The sequence below is a fragment of the Schistocerca gregaria genome, chromosome X, assembly GCF_023897955.1.
Source record: "Schistocerca gregaria isolate iqSchGreg1 chromosome X, iqSchGreg1.2, whole genome shotgun sequence".
In the NCBI taxonomy this organism is placed as follows: Eukaryota; Metazoa; Arthropoda; class Insecta; order Orthoptera; family Acrididae; genus Schistocerca; species Schistocerca gregaria.
In genome coordinates this window covers 418,231,633-418,255,032 of record NC_064931.1, presented here as the reverse complement: position 1 = coordinate 418,255,032, position 23,400 = coordinate 418,231,633, and the positions used below count along the sequence as shown (strand labels likewise).

Here is a 23,400-nt window from a genome sequence, read left to right as displayed (position 1 = left end):
ATTTTTTTTTAACACGAAAAGTGACCTGCCTTTATTTCGGAGCCAATGATGTATAAAGGAACGGCAACGACTATGTGACGTCACACTAGTAGGCTTGTCCGCCACACTTCGCGAACAGTCGTCTCAGTGCAGGGTCCACGGTAAACCACTATTTAATTGAAAAGGTGCCCGATACTGGTTTTAATTTTTTCGTCTGCAGTCGAAAATTTATATTCATTTAAACGCTCTGTTAATAATCATTAAACTAGCCTGAAATAGTTACTGGCTCCCCGCCAGAGACAGCTGCTGGCAATCGTAACACCTGCAGTGTCACATGCTCTGACGGACGCTCCACGGCCTAGCCCTCTCTTGGCCCTCGCTTTATTTGTATACAAGTCACGAGGGGTACTTCGCCTGCTATCCTTTCAATGGGATACTTTGGCTTTGTCAAACGCGTCGATAGATGTCCCTGTTGTTAAGGTATCGCCGTGACTGCGGCAGCTGATCTAGCAGACCAATTAAAAAAGCTGCTCTTTATACATTCAGTTGGTTTATTCAGTGCAGATTTGGAAACTATCGCTGTTCTTTCCTTTCTTTGAAAGCGAGAACCTGCCCACTTCATTTTTATTTACATATCGGTATGTAGTACGAAAAGTACTGAAGAAGCCCTTCCAGGCTAAATGAATGTCCCCTTTGTGTGAAGTCTGTTCTAATTTGTGCTAAACTTACAACTATTGCTGTATTTTCTTCTCTGAAAGAGAGAACTTGTAAACTGCGTACTTGTTATTCACATAGCGATACGTATTACACGTAGTATTTAAGCAGACGGTGCCCCACTGCACAACAAAGTGCTCTTCTTGTGGAATATGTTCTAATTTGTGCGAAAAATTACAGCTCACTGCCAAAAAAGTTCACATTTTCCTTTTCTCTTGAAAGTAACTGAGACAACGAGGAAAAAACACCAGCAGAAATATGCCTGTAATAGTAAAATTCAAATGGCTCGGAGCACTATGGGACTTAACAGCTGAGGTCATCAGTCCCCTAGAACTTAGAACTACTTAAACCTAACTAACCTAAGGACAGCACACACACCCATGCCCGAGGCAGGATTCGAACCTGCGACCTTAGCAGCAACCGTTAAACGCCGATTACTCATTATCTGACATTTAATATCAATAAATTGTACCTTTTCGGGAGATCCTCAGTGTGCCACTGTTTTGGAACAGCATTTATTTATTGACGTAACATATAATGTGGTTAGCACACGAAATACGGGGTTGACGATGCCCGTTATGTCCTCACCCAGGTGTTTCAGTCAAAGAATATCTTTGAATGAAGTGCAGCCACAGTGGTAACATGTACGAATAAATACACGTAAGAATACTAGTATCACTCAAGTTTGTCTCTCGGGTTTAAAGAAAGCCTATTCTGGACGCTTCCGATAGTTCAGTACGATGGGAGCGCTGACTAGTCACAGAGCGTGCTGGGTCTTGAATTCAAATATATTCGGTTCTGGTGTGTTCAGCGGCGTGGACAAGACAGGATTCGTGCGGCGTGTAGTCGTGTTGCTGCTAGGTGTGCTGGTTTCATGTACAGGGTGTTTCAAAAATGACCGGTATATTTGAAACGGCAATAAAAACTAAACGAGCAGCGATAGAAATACACCGTTTTTTGCAATATGCTTGGGACAACAGTACATTTTCAGCCGGACAAACTTTCGAAATTACAGTAGTTACAATTTTCAACAACAGATGGCGTTGCAAGTGATGTGAAAGATATAGAAGACAACGCAGTCTGTGGATGCGCCATTCTGTACGTCGTCTTTCTGCTGTAAGCGTGTGCTGTTCATAACGTGCAAGTGTGCTGTGGACAACATGGTTTATTCCTTAGAACAGAGGATTTTTCTGGTGTTGGAATTCCACCGCCTAGAACACAGTGTTGTTGTAACAAGACGACGTTTTCAACGGAGGTTTAATGTAACCAAACGACCGAAAAGCGATACAATAAAGGATCTGTTTGAAAAATTTCAACGGACTGGGAACGTGACGGATGAACGTGATGGAAAGGTAGGGCGCCCGCGTACGGCAACCACAGAGGGCAACGCACAGCTAGTGCAGCAGGTGATCCAACAGCGGCCTCGGGTTTCCGTTCGCCGTGTTGCAGCTGCGGTCCAAATGACGTCAACGTCCACGTATCGTCTCATGCGCCAGAGTTTACACCTCTATCCATACAAAATTCAAATGCGGCAACCCCTCAGCGCCGCTACCATTGCTGCATGAGAGACATTCGCTAGCGATATAGTGTACAGGATTGATGATGGCGATATGCATGTGGGTAGCATTTGGTTTACTGACGAAGCTTATTTTTACCTGGACGGCTTCGTCAATAAACAGAACTGGCGCATATGGTGAACCGAAAAGCCCCATGTTGCAGTCCCATCGTCCCTGCATCCTCAAAAAGTACTGGTCTGGGCCCCCATTTCTTCCAAAGGAATCATTGGCCCATTTTTCAGATCCGAAACGATTACTGCATCACGCTATCTGGATATTCTTCGTGAATTTGTGGCGGTACAAACTGCCTTACACGACACTGCGAACACCTAGTGGTTTATGCAAGATGGTGCCCGGCCACATCGCACGGCCGACGTCTTTAATTTCCTGAATGAATATTTCGATGATCGTGTGATTGCTTTCGGATATCCGAAACATACAGGAGGCGGCGTGAATTGGCCTCCCTATTCGCACGGACATGAACCCCTGTGACTTCTTTCTGTGGGGACACTTCAAAGACCAGGTGCACCGCCAGAATCCAGAAACAATTGAACAGCTGAAGCAGTACATCTCATCTGCATGTGAAGCCATTCCGCCAGACACGTTGTCAAAGGTTTCGGGTAATTTCATTCAGAGACTACGCCATATTATTGCTAAGCATGGTGGATATGTGGAAAATATCGTACTATAGAGTTTCCCAGACCGCAGCGCCATCTGTTGTTGAAAATTGTAACTACTGTAATTTCGAAAGTTTGTCTGCCTGAAAATGTACTGTTGTCCCAAGCACATTGCAACAAACGGTGTATTTCTATCGCTGCTCGTTTCGTTTGTATAGCCGTTTCAAATATACCGGTCATTTTTGAAACACCCTATAACTGGGTTTGCATTGGCAGTGCAGATCTGCAGCAGTATTCATGACGTACTTGCATTTCATGGTTAAACATTAGTTACTTCACGTTGCGAACTTCTTATGGTAAGCGCGAGTAGATTTGAATTCCACGAGTCGTTATCAACTCTTTCTTCTTTGTGAGAGTAGTAACTTCGAGAATGAGTACAGAATCCGTTCATAGTCAAGGAATCCGAAGAGTTTTACAGTCAATACAGTCACTCTTTCCTTCAGTTTAGGTTCCTAAATAATTTGTGATTTGTATGGAATTTATGTTTAAATGTCCGACTGCTTAGCTGGGTGGTAACGTGCTCGCTTCCCATGCAAACGGGTCCGGGTTCGATTCCCGGCTAGGTTGGAGATTTTCTCCACTCAGGGACTGGGTGTTGTGTTGTCCTCATCATCATTTCATCCTCATCACCGGCGCACAAGTCGCCCAATGTGGCGTCGAATGAAATAAGATTTGCACTCGGCTGCCGAACTTCCCGGGCAACGATGCCATAGTTCATTTCATTTCTGTTTATATAGTGACCACGTGTATGAACTTTAACTGCCACGTGTTGTGACTGCACTGATAGGACGTGTAATATCTTGTCGATTTGGTTTTCTAAAGTCCGTTATCTGAAGTAATATATTAACATTCTCTCTCATTTCATTTCATTCCCCCTGGTCACTTATTAGTTATTTCATTTCTTTGGTGTGCCTCCCATTCTGCAGTCATGACACGATGACGTGTTGCGAAACGCAACATTTTTCCCTATTAATTCATCCATCTCATGGTTCTCGTCATATATTTCACATCAAGGCTGGCATGAACTACTCTGAGTAACCCGTTCTCCCCACGCATTTTTCAGCAGATAAGTTGTGACGCCGAAATAACTTGGAGAGACGCTCTGCTTGCGGACTGCGGCTCATATTCCCATCGTAGAGCAGCTGGTTATAAGCCATGTTGCCGGATACATTTATTATTGCTGAGATATTAGAGATGATTTTGTATATTAAATTCACTTACTCATTACTATGCCTGCTGTTAGCTGTTGCCCTCAAAAGTAAGTGTTAACTGCTCAAGTAACTTTATTTTATCGTGTTGTAGTCAGATTGAGTTCACGGATTAATTGCATGGGTCAAAACTTTGTATATGAAAGGGCAGAGCTTTCCAAACCAGGGCATGTTAGGGCTTCTCAAAGTCATTAATCAACTTTAAAACAAGAAGGGTGTTTCTTACAAGCCGAGGAGATTAGCTGGACCCCCCTGATACACGCACATCACTGACACTGCTCCCCTGACATCACTTGACACCCTTAAATTCACTCACACGGTTAATTAAAAGTAAACCAACGGTCAGTTCGAATGTTAGATTACACACTATTGACCTAATGCAATTGGTATAGTCATGGTCTCCTCAAACCAAACAGCCAATTCAGTCACACCGTTATTTGAGAATCTACACTTTAAACCATGAACTTACTTTTTTTCACATCAATACTTTTTAACTATGGAGGATTGTCTAATAATTTGCTTAAAACTAAATTTGATTTCCGACATAAAGTCGTGAAGGAGGTCTGCGACCATTCTATGAATACTACACACGGCATTATCACCGAGTTTTGGCCGCTAATAAAAATAATCCATTAAATTTTTAAACTTTTTATTTACGCATTTCTGGCATGGCCAGTCATCAGAATATCTGCCCAAAAAAACAAAAAAATCACAGTTGCCATGAAAGCACAACTTACACATGAAATTTATGAGTAGACATATTTAAATACATAGAAAAAATGGTTTAAACAACACAGAGAACAACTTAATACAGAGTAAGGTGTCAAATGACAGCCTTTTGCATGTGCTAAGACTGTTTCGCGCCCATCTCACCCTGTCTCCTGTCCTACCTTGCACTCCTTCCGATCATCCCTTGTTCAAAACAGATGTATTAACGATGCACTTTAGTTTTCACACTTTTGTGATTCTTAATTTTATTTGATAGCAATTTCTATTATGTTATGTTTTTACACTGGTGTCTGGTACCGATTTTGTTACTAATTGTCCGTTAACTTTTAATACAAGATCCCAACGTCACTTCAACTATACCACCAAGCAAAATGCTTTTACAGCTAGTTTTGTAACGGTAGTACACGGTCAGTTGAAAACCATTCTTACGACGCAGAGAGTTTCACACGATACTCTGCACAACGTTATTTTCTCTGGTATACAAACGTGCTCTTTAGTGAATTCACAAGTCGTACTTTCAAGGCAATTTTTATGACTCTGGCAGATATCCTTATTATGAATTATGCTCGAAACACGTAAATAAAATGTATTGACAACCAATGGACACTTGTTATTAGCGGCCATAGCGCAGTGTTAAGGACATGCGCAGTACTCTTCCCCATAACTCACGACCAAGTATCGAATCTCTACATATCTAATTTTAAACTCTTTAATCGCTTTGGAGGCTCTGTCACAGTATTTTACACAAGAAAGCTTAATTGAACGATATATGGTACTGCCACAGGAGACAGGGCGTCTTGTTTTATATCTGCCACAAGCAGCGGCAGGAAGTTTTTGCCGATGACAGGCACACGTCCGAGGCCAGCCGTTGCCATGGTTACAGCGCTAATAGAAAGCCGATATCTGCCAGAGACGAAGCGCCAGCCCCACGCGAGAACCATTGGTGCGCGATATAGCCCCTAGCATGTTGTCGAAGCAAGGAGACATTTAATATTGGTAGCCACACACAATTATTAATTAGATTACTTATTTAGGCCTTATGAATTAATTATGTTACGTGACGCCTTGCGGCCATAAACCTACAGCTATAGGTGAGTTACAGTCAAGGATAGTAAACAGCTGATATGGCACACGAAAGGACTGCGCGGTCATTAGAGATAGAGCACGAAATCTGTTTTCGTAAGGAAGGGAAGGGAAATCGGCCATGCCTTTTTAAAGGAACCATGCAGATATTTATATGGAGCGATTTAGCAAAATCGCAGAAAACCTAAATCAGGATAGCTCGATGGGGATTTGAACCATCGCCCTCCCGAATGCGAGTCTAGTGCGTTAACTGCGTTATAACAGTTAAGCTCATGATAACATAACGAATTTTTTACTTTAGGAACAGTCACCGAAATGTCAATAGCTGAAGAAGTTATGCGTTGAATCCCACAAAATTTAGCCACAGTGTAAGACACATGAATGACATAACCAAAACATTATGTAATCAGAGCTCCGGGTAAAGAATTTATATTCGAATTAGAGCATAATCGAAAAATATAAAATACGATCTTTAGTTCGTCGTAATACAAGTAACATCAATGTGCAGAATGATTCTCTAACATTTTAATGAGTTGTGGTACTGTTAATTACTGTTTTGTGACCTTCACAGGGAGTGTATTCTCCTTGCAATGCTGCTCTCAGCACGGCACAGGTCTGGCTAGGCTAAGAGCAAATTCGCGCCTCCAGAGAACTTCAAAACGATTGAGGCATGATGCTAGATCTGGACACTCTCTGTGCTAAAATATTGGATACTGAAACTTTTTGTTCTCAGCCCGAGAATATGTGGACGAGCGTCATTGGCTTGCAGTGTGAGATCATTACGCAATTCCTAAGTGTCGGAAGAAATTCTGACACAGTGTCGCTTAACCGCCGCTTACAACAAGAGATTCTTCGAAGTTTGGACCGAACTGCACACATCTCGCTCGATGGTGTCAAAACAAGGTTCGAAATTGATACGGTGATATATTTCCTTTCCACAGTTACAGGTTGTCTGCGTTCTGCTTAGGCAAACAAAGGAATACATATGATTAGTCAATAGGTTCCTTTATTGTTTGCCAGTGAGAGACAGTAGCAGTCATATCGATGTCTACATCTCATTCCATGTACACATTTCCCTTACCACCACCACCTGAATGAGTGCTGATTTTTAGCATCGGGGACCCATCATCTCATGTCATTTTTGGTAAAGTTGTGCCATGCCCTACCATCCCTGTGAACAACATTAAACACGAACAACAACAATGCATGTGCACTTACTCTCTTATTTTCATGAACCCTGCGCGAGACACACGATGTTGGCAGTATAACGGTCGCACGGACTTCATTGAATGAAGGTTCTCTAAGTTTACCCAACAGGGTTGGCGAGGATTACGTCGTCTTCCTTGTAAAGACTTCCATTCAAGTTCCTCGAGCATTTATCAAAGCTGGCGTTACCTCGTCGGCTATGCGAAGTGTCCAAGGTGAATTGAAAATTATGTTCATCTATGTTAACCCTAGGACGCCTAGGGGGGGGGGGGGGGTTCGTGGAACCCACATTTTTTTATGTCCCCTGCTTTTGCCCAAATAACTTTCATACTGCATATTCCCTTTGAGTTATTGTTTGTTGGCTATTTCACGAAACGTTAGTGTCAATATATTTTATAGAAAATTCCTGCTTTGAAATAAAAAATTAATAAACTTATTATGGGCCCAACAATTCCCCCCCCCCCCCCACTTAGGCTTCCATGCTATAGAAAATTTCCCTTAATAGGATTTCGTATTTCTCCTCTCTACAACAATGCAAGTTAGTTTCTTGTTGGTTGGTATTCTTGATATTCACAAAAATTGGTTTACTTTCAGAGGAAGTGATTGTTGATGTTAGTCAGCTGTTATTTATCTTGTAAACATGCAGTCAGTTAGTGCAGTTCCCAACACGTAGGCCTCCAGTAACTTTGGTGTCCTACACAGCAAAAACGTAACCAAGTAAAAACTTACTGATATTGTCAACAATGTATCAAGATAAAGGCACTGCTGGAGGAGAGAAGAATAAAACCGAGATAAATGCATATTATAATTCCACTAAAGGTGAAATTGATACCATTGATCACATGGCGCGTATGAACACCTGCAAGAGGGGAACAAAGAGATGGCCTCTATCTGTATTTTACTCCCTCATCCACATCTGTGCTATCAATGCAACCACCATATTCATCCAGCAACATCCAAGATGGAATGAAAAGAAGCACAACACACGGAAACTTTATCTTCTGCAAGCTGGGATGGAACTAGTGAAATTGCAGGTAGAAGAAAGAAGTGCCAATGCAAGAGGGTTATCTAACCAAATTGTTCAATCAATGGAGACTATTCTACAAAAGAAAATCAAAGAAGTCACAACAGAAGTACGTCAGCCTCCTGCAGGGAAAGGTCGGTGCCACATTTGTGTAAGAAAAGCTAAAACGAAGAAGCAGAAGTACAACAATCTAAGTAAACCAAAATAGTATTGTGGACAGTGTCATAAACATGTGTGTAACACACATTCAGAAAAAAATTGTGAAGTGTGTCTCGTGCCTTGAAGTTGAAGACTCAGAGTAGTCTATTGTATATGAACACATCTGTATTTTGAATTGTAATATGTCAATTTTTTATTCACTCAATCCAATATTTATAACAATTAACAACATTTATAAACCGATGCCTCAGTTAAAATACATTTTGAAAGTTGTAATTTTTCGTCAGTAAACTTATTTAATACCTGTGGGCTCGCCGAATCCCCCCCCCCCCCCCCCCAATCCAAGATAGAAAAAAGGGCTTGGGCGTCCTAAGGTTAACTCTACGAATACGTTAAAATTACACCGCCAGCGTTGCACGCAATCGAGCTGCCTTCTGGAAGTGATAAATACACGAACGGTCGTGTATTTTTGCTGCTTATCACGACCAGAAGGCAGCTCTATTGCTTGGAAAGCTCATTTTAATTTTCAGAACTGGGCAAGTAATGAAGTTTGGTTCAAATGGCTCTGAGCACTATGGGACTTAACATCTGAGTTCATCAGTCCCCTATAACTTAGAACTACGTAAACCTAATTAACCTAAGGACATCACACACATCCATGCCCGAGGCAGGATTCGAACCTGCGACAGCAGCGGTCGCGTGGTTCCAAACTGAAGCGCCCAGAACCGCTTGGCCACACCGGCCGGCAATGAAGTGTGCATTATTGTGTTACTTATCTGAAGAGTTTTTGGTTCATTCCTTAAAAAGTATTAAACCGCTTTATGTGATTAAAATATTCCACTATATACTATTAAATACACAATATTACCATAAATTGCTCTTGTCTGTGGTGTCAAATTGCGAAAAGTGAAGTCCTTATGTTTTCTTCCGCCTTCTGTGAAATCGCAATGTGCACCTTTAAGTATGTGCTCTTTTTTTTCTTCTCAAATTCAGTTATGGTATCGCAAACCATTTCTGCATGTAACGCAGCAAGTTATTAGGAGATGACATTCGTTGCAGTAAGGCACGCAGCCGTTTGAGACGGTGGCTGTAGGATGGCTACGTTGTTTTTCGCTTTGCTCACAGCGCAGCTGACGCTGCCTGCCGTGAGAACTGCATAGAGTAACATTCAGTCGGCACGAAAATTCATAACCTCTACGAATCTAAATAATCCATATTAGTTGTTATTCGATTTTCTTCAAATTTGGTCACAGCCTTTTGTTATTGATGGAATGATGCTCATAAAATTTGAGATTCTTATTTGTTATAGTTCCGAAGATAATGAACTTTACCAAAAGGCTTAAAGCCGACGCTTATGTTTTAAAACCCAGTTAGGAACAATAACAAATTGACTTTTGTTATCATTTAAAGCCATTACAAAGATATCAGTGCATAAATTCGATTAATTAGAATTTTCTTTTCAAAACGTTAGTTACTTAGGTAATACAAAAATCGCTCAAAATTATTATTTGATTATAATTTGCTGTGCGAGTGTGTGAGAATGATTGAGAGAGTGTATGTGGGACATACGTTAAAACTTAATATGTCATTTTATGTAAGGCCTTGTACAAACGAACCGTGGAAAAGTTATGGTGCAACCACGATTTAGATGACGTATGTCGGTGTGACCTTGCTTTTGTATAAAAGCAACCAGAATGAAAGTTAGAGGCGGAATAAGTTTATTTACCAATTTGGAGATATTTTAAACTTCGCTTATTTCGATTAAACAATATACTAGAAATTGAAGTTTTAATGACGTTAATTACTATCAGATTAGTTACTGGATAAGGCAAGTTTCGCCGCGAGAATGATCTGGAAGGAACATTCTGATTGGTCGTTTAGATCAACAGCCAATCACAACTAAGCTGTTCCCGCGCGAATATAGTGAGGTGGGCAGAGAGTAGAGGAGCTCGAGATAGTCGCTTGCTAACCGGCCTACGGATAACACCATGTTAGATAGCTCCGTAATAAATGAACTAGTGAGCTCATTTCGGTTAAAACGTGTCGTGACTGAAGAGACTGGAGTTGTGAACATTGTAATGAAAGCTTGGTGTTTCTAAATTCAATAGTTGGAGATTTATGAGCGTGTGAACTTTCTGGTCGTAGCAACAATTCCGGGTGGCATATTTCGTGCTCTGTACGGAATACTTTGGCGAGCACTCCTTACTAAGAAGACCAATGAAACGACCGAATGTTGAATTCGCGAAGAGTGGTGGGTCTGTGACTGTTAGATCGCGAAAATTAGTCGTGTCGGACTTCTAAAAGTTCTGGCTGCTTTTCGAGTGAAAAATTGTTGTACAGAGAGTGAATTTTGAAGGATAAAGTTTACGATATTAAATACGGACTTGATAGCCATTTCATGTGTTTCCGTATGAATAAAAGGCAGATTCAATCTAATTTTAAATACTTTCTGCAAATAGACTGCATCCTCTGAACGCCCGATTTTTTGAAAATAAACTTTCAGGAACTGAGTTCAAACTGGAGTTACGTGGCCTCTGTGTGGTAGGTTTCATCAACGCTGCTTTATACTGCCTAGCACGTATCTGCTACTACAGAGTGAAGGGGCGTCGGAAGGAAGGAATATCGAGGTAGGTGGACTTTCGATAAGTGAGAGAGAGAACGAAGACGACCAATCCCACCGCGCCGCAGTTGGTGCATTTGGCGTCCAGGAATTGTGAAGTTCAAGTGAATGCGGGCTTTAAAAGCAGCAGTGTAGCTAACCCGATAAAAGAAACACCCACATGTGCATAAATAAACTTCGATCAGAAACGACAGCAATAGCAAAGTGGAAGATTTAGCGGCTAGAACAACCGGTGGAGAAGGCGGCTGACGACGTTGGCAACAGCTAAACATTGTGCGACAACGAGCAACAGCAGCCGGGAATCTGTGGCAGCTGGCACCAGTGGACCGAGTGTGGACCCGGAAACTACATCTGCAGGGGCAGAGCTTGGCGAAAGGACCCGCTGTATCATCTCGCAGTGCTGACGACGACCGAGAAAAGCTAAGTTGTATTCTACTTTGTCTGGTGTGTGTGTGTGTGTGCAAAGAAACTTGTGAACATGGCGGAAAATAATAACCATGCTATAGTAGACGAGAATGTGGGGGTAAATTTGGGTAAAGTAATATATGCAGATGATGCAGTGGCTGGTAAATTTAGTTTTGATGCGTCACAACCAAATGATAGTGGCTTGCCAGATTCAGTGTATGCTAATTATGGGACAGACAATGAACAAAACACGGTGGGAACTGATGTCAAGTTTATACCTGTTGCTGTTACAGAAATAAAGCAGGAACCATTGTCAATTGCTTGTGAGCAGAAAGATAGTGTTTCAGAAATGTTAGCGAATATTTTGATACATATGAAGCAAATGGGTTCCGAAATGAACACTAAAGTGAATGGTTCGCAATCTGAAGTTAATCAGGGGTTTACTAACTTGGCAGTACAAATGGAAGCCAGGATGGAAATCAAAATGTCTAAATTAAGAGATTCGAGGAAAAAGAATATGACTTCGTTTAGTGACAGTGTAAAAAGTGAGATTAGTAAAGTAAAACAAGAATGTAATAAGGCTGCTGTAACAGTAAAAAATGAATTGACATCTCAGATTAAGCTAGTTGCTGATGACAGAAAACAGTTAAAGGGTCAAGTAAATACAAATTTAAATAAAATACAGGAACAAGTAAATAATGTGGGAACACAGTGTGAGGATAGTCACATTATAATGGAACGTCAAATCAAGGAAGGAAAGAATATGTGTGCGAAATTTGGTGTGCAAGACGGTGCTAATTTTACTCACTTGGAGAGTAACATAAATCAGTTTAGTACAGCTGTGGATGAAGTGACCATGATGGTAGACTAAAAACAGTAGAACAACATGTTACTAACAATAGTGGATATGTAATATCAAATGGTGTGGTAGAATCTTCAGAAGTTTCATATGTGACATATCGGCAGTTTTTGCGATTCGATCCAAGTAAAAATGTACATCGTAAAGAATTTTGGGATGATTTTGAGGACGTCTTGCCCAAATCATGGGATGATAAAAACAATTGGGTTCATTACATCAAATCTGATGGGGGAAGCTAGAGTTTGGGAATATTGGTCAGTAGTAAATATGACAAAATAGAAGATTTTAAACAAGCATTTTTTTTAGGAATATTGGGGCAAACGAAAACTGATGGAAGTTGTAAACAAATTCTGGTCAGGCGAAAAATATGATCGGAAGAAAGAGATATTAAGAGGTTTGTACAAAAATGGGTCACAGCTTTGTCATATTTGAGCTCTAAAGCGGAGACAGAACAGATCATTATGGGGATAGAGAATAAGTTGCCTTTGTACTGGCATAATAAAATAATCTAGGTACCTAGGGATGATATTGATAAATTTATTCACTATTTTGAGAGGGTATAAAATATTTCAAAAGCGGAGGAGAATGCTAGAAGGGATTATAGGCCTCTTGTTGGCAAAATGAAAATAGAGCTGAGGTACAGGTAAATAGAATAGGAGTGCAAAGATCTAGTAATTAGAGAGGCAGATACCGAGGGCGAGGGGGTGCTGCTGGATGTAGATATAATAACAGAGACCGAAATATTGAATACAGACAGCAGAAATCCGCTGACAGGATGGAGTGGCGCAGACTGCCAGCCTAAAGGAATACCAGTGGCAATGACTATGTAGGAGAGGGAGGCAAGTAATGTCAGTCTGTAAAGGTGCTACGGCAGGCTACGGCAGCATAGTTTAAATCCGCTAGCAAAACATTTTGTATGGCACCCACCAGCTGAACATCTTGGGGGTGATACCGTAGAAACAAATGTTGCAGAGGAGAGGGACACTGTTAAAAATTGTGTTTTTCAGGGAAGTTAAGTAGATTTTTGCGAAAAAAGTCAAAACAGTGATTCCAGGAACCAGGTTAATGAGGAACATTTATTAGAAAATAAAGATTCTGAACAGGATATTAGTATGAGTTAGCACTGTAATGCAGATGAGGAGCTTTTAGTGAACTGTGGAATTGGCACTATAATAGGGAAAACAGTACTAGAGGTACCTGAGGAAGAATATAGAAGGGCACAGGAAGTTTTACGTAGATTAGAAGGAGAAGCTTCTCATAGTAACGAAGAAGAAACAGAAGTGGAAGAAGTTGGGGGGTATTTTGATGATTCTGACAAAACGATGGGAAGTGTTGCAGAATCTGATATTATTATTCAAGAAGGAGAGTGTTTGGAGAAGTGATTTGATTTGTCAATAGTGGGAAGACTAACTGAAGCTGCCACAGTTAAAGAGGAAGAAGACCCAGAGAATATGTGCGTAATTTCTACAGAAGATGTAGGATTAAACAGATATGGTTCAAATGGCCCTGAGCACTATGGAACTTAACATCTATGGTCATCAGTCCCCTAGAACTTAGAACTACTTAAACCTAACTAACCTAAGGACTCACACAACACCCAGTCATCACGAGTCAGAGAAAAATCAGATGTGATGTAGTGCAAGATTTGTTAGACGATCCTGATCCTCAAGTCAGAGAAAAAACTGCAGGACAACCTATAATAGTAGTTACTATTTTCAATGAGAAGGTTCGTTGTTTACTGGATAGTGGTTCCGATTTATGTGCAGTATCACAGGGTTATGTAAATGCTCTCCCTGCTATAAGGATGTGGTTATAATGCCAGTGAGTATCATACATATTATTGTAGGCACAGGGAAAATAAGAAAGTAGTTAAACATGAAGTTATGATACCTGTCAGGATCGGTGAGGTAAAATTGGACCAAAATGTTTTGATAATAAATGGATTAAGCTTGGAAATGCTGATGGGAGCAGATTTCTTACAAAAGTACCAAGGAAAATTGGATTTTGGACGTAATGAAACGGTCATTGTGGTACAGGGAAGAACAGTAGCTATTCATTTTATTGGAAAAAGCCAATATGAATACGACTAGCAAAGTTACATGCCTATACACTACTGCAGAAAGAAAGAGGATGTTGTGAGGTATAATGATTATGGCGAAAGTAAGGAAGTAGATCCTACTGCAGTATAGGGATTGAGCAATATCATTGAACTGAAGAAGTACATACAGACGGATGATGGGGGCAGCGGTAACTAACTGGCCTCAGGGGACCACACTCTGAGCGTCGTCAGGTATTTGACGAACACCAGGCGTCCCAAGTTGTTGTCAATAGTACTTGCTTTTCGTTTTGTATTGTCAACCTAAATCTTCATCATTCAAAACTTTTTTGCTATTATCTTTCCTCCTTCCCTATCGTAGTAAATAAGGTATATAAAAACGTACATAGAGAGTAAATGCCATTTAAAAGTAAGAGAAGTGGTAAAAAAGAGATCTTTTAGGAGGTATATGATCACTAAAGACTAACACAAATGAATGTGGAATGAAAGTGATGTAATAAGGTATACTAGAAAGAATAACGTAATGTGACTATGTAACAAGTAATTTCTAAACCAATTTCAGAACATGTAGAAGTGATATTGGAAGATGTTTGTGGTAAGAGGCATAAGGAATTTGCCTACTAGAAGTAAGTAAAAGGATTATGTATCTGATGTGTTTTTGAGAGTCACATAAATTGGCATAAATATTCTCAACACTTCCAGTAATTTTGCATTTTATGTGTATAATAGCTTATTTTATGTAAAGTCGTGAGATTTTTATTGTATCTGTAAAGTAGATATGTTTTCTGAAAAGAAAAGTTAATGAAGTAAGTGTCTGTTAATTATTGGCTTTCTTACATAGTTATAAGTATTGCTGTCCGCAGGAACTTGCTTAGGTATTCTCTTACTATAAATTACTCATGATGATTTTTTTGAAAAAACATAAAGTAGTAGTGCCAATTTGAGTCCTGTTATTATTTTTGAATAATATTTAATGATGAATTTCAATGAATATTGAGTTTTCTTGGAATAAATGTTTCGTGAAAAGAAACAGTAATATTTGAGTACACTAGAATTCTGGTGGGTTCCTCGCATAGTTTGTCCTTTAAACTTGAGAAAAAAAAACGAACTACGATACGTTGGTTTGGTTGGTTGTTCTGGGGAAGGAGACCAGACAGCTAGGTCATCGGTCTCATCGGATTAGAGAAGGAGGGGGAAGGAAGTCGGCCGTGCCCTTTGAAAGGAACCATCCTGGCATTTGCCTGGAGCGATTTAGGGAAATCACGGAAAACCGAAATCAGGATGGCCGGACACGGGATTGAACCGTCGTCGAACTATTATACGTGTATGTGAGCAAAGTTAGGGTGCAGTAATTAAGAATGGTGGCTTAGACGTACTGTATTTTGCAGGTATGAAATTTGGAAAAAACTGATACGAGACTATAGGAACTCAGGTGTAGGACTGACGACTGGACGCTGTATCACAGTGAAGTGCCTCTAAAGAAACCCAAGTGTAAGCGTAGAAAAGAAAATTATTATACCCCAGTGCTGCTACAGAAATTAGTGTATTTTTAAATACATAAAAAGGACACACCCCAGAGCTATTGAAATAATATATTAGGTTTCAAGAATGCTAACATAGCGACTGTAAAGTGTTTAATTCATTTCAAAACGATATAGGAATTTGCAAAGCAATTCTTCAAAGAAAAATTTAGTTCAGAGGAAAACTTGAATATTTACTAATGTAAATGGTTTGATAAATAATTTTTTTGGAAAAGTTAAAATGCGGAATTTTGTACGAAATATATTATTTCTGAAGAAAAAAAGGAAACTTTGAAAATCAATTTTGTTACTCGGTGTCAAGTCCACGCCTTTGAAATCTGATGTAATATTGTATAAAACCTGTAATGTAATTTTGCTATTTTGTAAGTAGGGACAATTTTCATTAGAAATCCCATAGTTAAATTTGTCGGTTCAGTTAAAGAATTCAGTAATAACATTGCCATTATATGAATCTTAAATGCACTTAAAAGTAATTTTAGGTTCGTAGAGAGTGTGTAACGCCAATGGCCTTGCCATAGTGGTAACACAGGTTCCCGTCAGATCACCGAAGTTAAGCGCTGTCGGGCTGGGCTAGCACTTGTATGGGTGACCATCCGGTCTGCCGAGCGCTGTTGGCAAGCGGGGTGCATTCAGCCCTTGTGATGCAACCTGAGGAGCTACTTGATTGAGAAGTAGCGGCTCCGGTCTCGAATACTGACATACGGCCGGGAGAGCGGTGTGCTGACTACATGCCCCTCTACATCCGCATCCAGTGACGCCTGTGAACTCAGGATGACACGGCGGCCGGTCGGTGCCGTTGGGCCTTCATGGCCTTTTCGGGTGAGGTTTAGTTTAGTTTTAGGGAGTGTGTAACGTAGCAAGTTATTACGAGATAACATTCGTTGCAGTAAAGCATGCAGCCATATGGTACAGTAGCTGTAGGATGGCTACGTTTGTTTTTCGCTTTGCTCATAGCGCAGTTGCCATGAAAACTGCATAAAGTAACATTCAGTCGGTACAAAAATGCATACCCTCTACGAATCTAAATCATCCATATTAGTTATTATTCGATTTTGTTCAAATTTGGTACACAGTCTTTTGTTATTAATGGAATGATGTTGTCAAAATTTCAGATTTTTGTTTATTATAGTTCCGAAGATAATGAAAATTACCTACTAAAAGCCCTAAAACCAACGTTTGTTTTAAAACCCACTTAGGAACAATAAAAATTGACTTTTATTATAATTTGAAGCCATTAGAAAGTTATCAGTGCATAAGATCATTTACATAGAATTTTCTTTTCAAAACTTAAGTTACTTTACATTACGTAATACAAAAATCGCTCAAAATTATTATTTGAATATATTTTGCTGCCTGAGTGCGTGAGAATGATTGAGAGAGTGTATGTGGGACATATGTTAAAACTTAATATGTCATTTTATGTAAGACCTTGTAGAAACGAACCGTGGGAAAGTTATGGTGCAACTACGATTCAGATGACGTATGTCAGTGTGAGCTTGCTTTTGTGTAACAGCAGCCAGAATGAAAGTTAGAGGCTTTTGCTTATAAGATGTTTTCGTAGTGATATAGGTCACGCCAGTGGCAGCAACGAAAAACGTTTTATCAATAACTAATTACTTTTACAACTGCAACTTTTCAGCATTTCTAGCTAACGTATCCAACAATCAATGTATATTTGGAAACTGTCACAACATAGTTTCTTTGGAAACTGATTTTCGAGACAGAGTCATGATACTGCAAGCGAAGCTCCAAATATACATGTAATTATTTTTAATGCCTATTAACGAGCAGCGTTCATGTGTTCTGTGTTTGCAGCGTGTCGTAGACGTAGTTATTGATGAGTTGGTTTTGCTTAGGAGGGGTGTTTGATTTGCAGAATTTGTGACGTTAAATAAGATTAAGATTTGAACGTTCCGTCTAATTGCGCTGTATGTGTAGAAATTAGCTCCGATAATCCAGTTACTGATATACAGTAACGCCTAATCAAAATAAAGCAATCACTTGTCAATTCACGAACATTTCATGCGACATAAATGTTTTTTCCGAAAGCGTCGCAGACAAGCTGTTTTTCCGTGAAACTGACCGAGCGATGTGGCGCAGTGACTAGCACACTGGACTCGCATTCGGGAGGACGACAGTTCAAACACGCCCCCGGACTTCCAGATTTAGGTTTTCTGTGATTTCCCTACATCGCTCGAAGCGAATGCCGAAATGGTTTCTTTGAAAGGGTACAGCTGACTTCCTTCCCCATCCTTGACACAATCTGAGCTTGTGCTTCGCCTCTAATGACGTTTATGTCGACGGAACGCTAAACCCAATCTTCCTTCCTTCCATGGAACCCTAGATTTGTTAACGAAATTTTTGTATTATAGGCTTCCAGAACTATAAGGAAGATGAAAACTGTAATTGTCTGACAGCAGTTCTAAAATTATGCCGGATCAACGAAACACGTAAAAATATTTTTCTGGATATCCGAACAGAAGTGGTACAGCTAATAATGTGGTGGGTAGTAACAGCGTGCCAGCTCAGTGCGGGAAAGGTGGTAAAAGTAGAAAAAATTTATACGAAAAATAAATAATTGGCGCACAACTCCTGCTGTAAGAAGATAATTTACAGTTATTCTCAGTGCTGTGATGATTAAAGTTATACTCTAAGAAAGTGTCTGAACTAGAGTCAAATAAACACAAGTTTAAGTAAAGTAGCAAATGAGCATAAAAGCACTAATAATTACGTAATTGGTGACTGTATATTGACGAAGTGGTAAATAATGAAGGGCTTGTGAAACACTTACAAACCAATAAAATCGCATAAATTGCGAACATCAGCCTCCTCTGGGACTGCAACGAACAAAACAGGGACAATGTGATACAGAATTTGACTTGGTACACTTGTTCAGTAATTTCACATATTACAAGTATTAAAGTTTCATGTTATTTTTAACCCGCGATCTCTTTGGTACAAAGTGATAAAGAGCCTTTGGGAGAAGACGGACAGTTCATTTATTTTTCCGGAAAAATGGGAGTTCCTTCTAACGTAAATTGATGAAATAATACTATTAATAAATTTACCGGCATTTATAAATATTTATTTAATTTATTTACTCTACAATATGGCCAGTTACCTACTGTTCTAGAATACACTGTACTAATGAACCTTTTTAATGCTTCGCTGTTACTAAATATCTATGGGAATTGCATATACGTCCTAACATCCTTCTGATCCCTCCCCTCCTCACTCCATCAGTCTCTCACCATCTCCCCCTTTCCCCTCTCTCTGTCCATTTCTCCCCCTCCCCCTTCTGCCCATCTCCTCTTACCCCTCCCCCCCCCCCTCTCTCTCTCTCTCTCTCTCTCTCTCTCTCTCTCTCTCTCTCTCTCTCTCTCTCTCTCTCTGACCTTGAGCCTTATTTATTTTTATTACAAACTAAACCTTAATTGGGAACTGAAGTAGTTTAAAACGAATAGGTAAATCGGATGAGATCATTGGTATATTCCATAGTACAGTAGTATTCTAATCATAAGTTGATAAGCAATAAATACAATATTTCCCTTCCCTCTTAGAAATGCTATGTAAGTAAAAACTGTCTGCAAGAAAGAAAAGGAATTCACACATTTTCTCAGCACAGCCCTTTCTTCCTAGCGGGCAGTTTTAACTGAAAATCCGTCCACTGTTGCTTAACAAAATATACAGCCTATGTCTGTCTGACGTTTATTAGAGCATCGTGCAAAAATTAAAATAAATTGATCAGGAACATACCGAGATTTTTGCTAACAGCGTTTCCCCTGTACATAATATATATGTAATATCTTCCAAATATATTTAAAAACATGTAGCCTATGACTGTCCGAAAGTTTATTAGAGTATCGTGCAAAAATAGGAAATAAATCGCTAAAGAACTTTTTGAGATTTTTAGTAAAAATTTTTCCCTTTTACGTATTGCACATCTATTTACGCACCATATATATTAAAAATAAATAGCTTACGTCGATCCGAACGTTTATTAGAGTATCTCGTAAGAGTTTGAACTAAATCGGTTAAGAACGTTCCGATAATAATGACTCTGCGGTTAGAAATGTAACACAGATTGAGATTTCCGTCACTACCACTATTGCAACTGCTAAAGCTACCATCACCACCACCACCATCATCAATACTACTACTACTACTAGCACCTCCACCATTACCACTCCTGCTAGGGTTATGGAATGGCAGAGAACTGACCATCTATAGGGTGTCCCAGGCAGAATAGTCAACATTCAGTGATATAACAGGAACGATCATTCGAAAAAAAGTAAAGTAAACATGTGCACTAAAACATAATAGGGATGGAAAAAACTGATTGGTTGAAACCGATTTCTGAATATTAGTTCTGAATAACCGGTATTTTTGGTATTGGTTTGCTCTCGATTATAACAGATATTTTCAGGATTTTTACTAATAACTGAGTAATAAAAACGAAATGTCAAATACCCATAGCGTCAGTGCTAGAATTTTTCGTTGTTAAAGAAACCTTTTTTGGAAAAGGAGTAATGTTTGTTCGTAACATTTGCCTTCATTTAAAATATTGCGTTGTTACAGAAAATGGCTATCAGTGCTACTGTATTTTAATAACAATGCCGACAGAAGAGAGCTACAAACACAAGGCATAAGAATTGGTACAGCACTGCTGAGGCAATAAGGTCTCTGTGGCTATGTGTCATGGCTTTAGCTACGCGTGTACGTGCAGTGTGCCCCCACCAGGTCTATACCGTAGTTTCTCACCGTCGTCGCCGGGCATCCGTTGTATTGCAGAGTGACAGCAACTTCATTCTGGAAATAATTTTACGAAGTGAGGTGTTAACGAAATGCAATGTTTAATTTGCTTTAAGAGATTATAGATCAGTCTGCTATTTCTATGAAACAATAAGAGGAAGAAAATTATGGTAACAGTAATAAACTGCAAACTGAACAATTCATTCATTGTATACAATGAAAACAAAGTAGCTCTGATGCTGCATGTGTCTACGTGATACGCCTTTATCTGTATGTCGCCCCTGAAAACGGACAAACGAACAAATTAACACGAAAAATAGTTCAACATCTGTTTTCACACATAATCACTGACTATTCCTAAAGCTCCAAAAGTGGTATGATCCCCGATTACCGCATGACTTTTGAGCAGAGTTTAAAAAAATTGGAATCAACAGGAGAATACTGGAGATTTTTGTAGTATTCAGCCACTTACAACTTTTCGACAAAAGCAGCGGACGATGCACAGACTAAGTTTTCTATTATTTGCCTGTTTAATTTAATATTTTGATTCTATGTATCTTGAAACTGAGAGAATCTAACTCTTCACTCTTCGTTCGATTTCTACGTTTATTACGAGAAGTAATCGGAATAAAAAACCGAAAACTGGTTATTTCAAAAACCGATTATTTTGAGCGGTTTTAACAGTCGGGTTAAATTGGTGTGAAAAACAACGATAGTATCGAATACCGGTTGTTTCGGCGATAACCGCCTTCACTATCGTATACCGTACGAGCTATGAGCACTTGTACATGTTCGCTATAGTGAAACACATCTCTTCTACTGAACATGTGCTCATAGCTCTTAAGGTATGCACTTTGGAGCCCATATTTACCAGACATATTCGCTTCTAATAATGATTCTTGTCATATCCCTAGAAATAGACCATTCATCGTGGGATAATTTCTGCATCGTAGATTCCTCAGCCACTCAGTGGCACCCTAGTATTTACGCTCACTGCCAATTCCGTGGGCATTTATACATTGCACAAATGGATATTTCATTTGTGTTGCGTATTGCCGTCAGTTACGTGGCACAAGGGATTTATTTCTATACCTTGTAATTCTGAGCCAGACCTCTAACAGCCCAGTGTAGGGAAGGTCGTTGTGGGGGAGGTGTGGACTGACTTTGGCAGTAATGTAGAGTCGGTTGGTAGGCTATCTGCCACGCTATTGATATCTCCTCAACTTCCTCTCCACCCTCACATTTCCACCATCTGCTTCATTTAGCGTGGTGCTTATATTCGTTATCATACAAATTTGAAAATTAATTCTCATTTGGTTTTAAAGCCAACTTGACAAACACCACAAGGCAGCGTCCATCAGCTGAACTGAGAAATAGGCTTACAGAACGGAGAACGTTGTCAATTTTTTGCGCTTTCAACAGCAACTTAATCCATTATATACCAAACATAACTTATGTAATACAAAACACGAACGGCTGGAACACATTTCTGTCCGCATCATTAGAGATTAAGCTGCATCAGTAGCCCGGCAAGAGAGGGAAGGTAAATTAATTCCAAATTGAAAGTGAGAAAGCTTACTCATTCAATGACAAAGCACAGATCCTAGGAAAAGAGCTAATAACCTCTTACAGAAAGAGAGAGAGGTTAAGAGAGACGGAACATTATAGCAATTGCAGACTTTCACACTGTGTAATGTAGAAAGGATGTTTAACATCTATCATCTTATATCCTTTATGGATGTGATGTAATACTTCATGTTGTATAGCCTTCTCTAAGCAGATGATCTGGAAACATGAACTTTCTCGAAATAATGGAAATTAATAAACATATGTTGATCTGCCCCATCTTAATACTGACCAGACACAGTTCCCCTACTCACCACTTCTACCAGAAGACACAAATCATAGTCCCATCCAGGGCATGTTATAAATTACCCCTTTTATTCACGCGCCCAATTTTTACTTTATTTCAGTTACTACAATTTCTCTTATGTTGTTAAAAAACTTGTTGTTGTTGTTGTTCTGGTCTTCAGTCCTGAGACTGGTTTGATGCAGCTCTCCATGCTACTCTATCCTGTGGAAGCTTCTTCATCTCCCAGTACCTACTGCAACCTACATCCTTCTGAATCTGCTTAGTGTATTCATCTCTTCGTCTCCCTCTACGATTTTTACTCTCCACGCTGCCCTCCAATACAATTGGTGATCCGTTGATGCCTCAGAACATGTCCTACCAACCGATCCCTTCTTCTGGTCAAGTTGTGCCACAAACTTCTCTTCTCCCCAATCCTATTCAATACTTCCTCATTAGTTATGTGATCTACCCATCTAATATTCAGCATTCTTCTGTAGCACCACATTTCGAAAGCTTCTATTCTCTTCTTGTCCAAACTATTCATCGTCCATGTTTCACTTCCATACATGGCTACACTCCATACAAATACTTTCAGAAACGCCTTCCTGATACATAAATCTATACTCGATGTTAACAAATTTCTCTTCTTCAGAAATACTTTCCTTGCCATTGCCAGTCTACATTTTGTATCCTCTGTACTTCGACCATCATAATTTATTTTACTTCCTAAATAGCAAATCTCCTTTACTACTTTAAGTGTCTCTTTTCCTAATCTAATTCCCTCAGCATCACCCGATTTAATTTGACTACATTCCATTATGCTCGTTTTGCTTTTGTTGATGTTCATCTTATATCCTTCTTTCAAGACACTGTCCATTCCATTCAACTGCTCTTCCAGGTCCTTTGCTATCTCTGACAGAATTACAATGTCATCGGCGAACCTCAAAGTTTTTACTTCTTCTCCGTGAATTTTAATACCT

At 39.6% G+C, this 23,400-nt stretch overlaps 1 pseudogene; it reads left to right on the top strand.

Annotated features, from left to right (window-relative positions):
* The first annotated feature begins 16,315 nt into the window (after nt 1-16,315).
* Nucleotides 16,316-16,433, top strand: LOC126299864 (5S ribosomal RNA; annotated as a pseudogene).
* The last annotated feature ends 6,967 nt before the right edge of the window (nt 16,434-23,400 follow it).